This window comes from Bison bison, unplaced genomic scaffold (genome assembly GCF_000754665.1).
Source record: "Bison bison bison isolate TAMUID 2011002044 unplaced genomic scaffold, Bison_UMD1.0 scf7180017864157, whole genome shotgun sequence".
Taxonomy (NCBI): Eukaryota; Metazoa; Chordata; class Mammalia; order Artiodactyla; family Bovidae; genus Bison; species Bison bison.
The window spans coordinates 56,714-57,567 of NW_011494729.1; the positions used below are offsets into that span (position 1 = coordinate 56,714).

Here is an 854-nt window from a genome sequence, read left to right on the forward strand (position 1 = left end):
AGCCATCATGGTCAACAAAAGAGTCTGAAATGCAGTACTTGGATGCAATCTCAAAAACAACAGAATGATCTCTGTTCATTTCCAAGGCAAACCTTTCAATATAACTTCTTACCTAGCTATAAAAAGCAGGAAATCCTGCCATCAGCAACAACATGAATGGATCTGTAGGACATTATGCTACATGAAATAAGCCGGACAGAAAAAGATAAATGCTATCTGACCTTACTTATGCGTGGAATCTAAAGCAGTCTGGGGCTGCCCGAGAACCGGAGACGGTCCTTGCTGCGGGGCCGCAGCTTTTCCAGCCGTCAGACAATGTCGTCTCACTTAGTAGAACAGCCGCCGCCCCCGCACAACAACAACAATAACTGTGAGGAAGGCGAACAGTCTCTGCCACCGCCTGCCGGCCTCAACAGTTCCTGGGTGGAGCTCCCCATGAACAGCAGCAATGGCAATGATAATGGCAATGGGAAGAATGGGGGGCTAGAGCACGTACCCTCCTCATCCTCCATCCGCAATGGGGACATGGAGAAGATTCTTTTGGACGCACAGCATGAATCCGGACAGAGCAGTTCAAGAGGCAGTTCTCATTGCGACAGCCCTTCCCCACAAGAAGATGGGCAGATCATGTTTGATGTGGAAATGCACACCAGCAAGGACCATAGCTCTCAGTCAGAAGAAGAAGTTGCAGAAGGAGAGAAAGAAGTGGACGCTCTGAAGAAAAGCGTAGACTGGGTGTCCGACTGGTCCAGTAGACCTGAAAACATTCCACCCAAGGAGTTCCACTTCAGGCACCCTAAGCGTTCCGTTTCCTTAAGCATGAGGAAAAGTGGAGCCATGAAGAAAGGGGGGAT

General features: G+C 49.3%; 1 pseudogene across 1 annotated transcript; it reads left to right on the forward strand.

Moving 5' to 3' along the window:
* Positions 1–257: 257 nt before the first annotated feature.
* Positions 258–849, forward strand: LOC104989478 (annotated as a pseudogene). Its single transcript, XR_825376.1, has one exon. The product of XR_825376.1 is annotated as a BCL2/adenovirus E1B 19 kDa protein-interacting protein 3-like pseudogene (transcript).
* Positions 850–854: the final 5 nt, after the last annotated feature.